The sequence below is a fragment of the Cryptomeria japonica genome, chromosome 10 (genome assembly GCF_030272615.1).
Source record: "Cryptomeria japonica chromosome 10, Sugi_1.0, whole genome shotgun sequence".
NCBI lineage: Eukaryota > Viridiplantae > Streptophyta > Pinopsida > Cupressales > Cupressaceae > Cryptomeria > Cryptomeria japonica.
In genome coordinates this window covers 723,743,080-723,743,405 of record NC_081414.1, presented here as the reverse complement: position 1 = coordinate 723,743,405, position 326 = coordinate 723,743,080, and the positions used below count along the sequence as shown (strand labels likewise).

The window sequence follows — 326 nt, the reverse complement described above, 5'->3', positions numbered from 1 at the left end:
TACCCTTTGTATTCATGATATATTGATGATGTTGGTGAAAGAGAATGGTGCATGGAAAGGAATGATGAGGAAAGACTAAAAAAATACATCACCCGTTCTGATTAAAATTGTATTTTCTGTTCACCATAAAACAAGTGGACATTTAAAGTCAATTTATACACACATTCAAACTGCTCGTTAACAGAAATCAAAAGTGTCTATTAATTAAAAGTAATAAAACTGTGAATTTTTTTAATTATGTGGCTGTCGTTGTAGTATAGTGGTGAGTATTCCCGCCTGTCACGCGGGTGACCCGGGTGACCCGGGTTCGATCCCCGGCAACGGCG

General features: G+C 38.0%; 1 non-coding gene across 1 annotated transcript; it reads left to right on the top strand.

The window, feature by feature from the left end:
* The first annotated feature begins 245 nt into the window (after positions 1-245).
* On the top strand, positions 246-326 carry TRNAD-GUC (transfer RNA aspartic acid (anticodon GUC)). The gene has a single exon. It is a non-coding gene; the product is annotated as a tRNA-Asp (tRNA).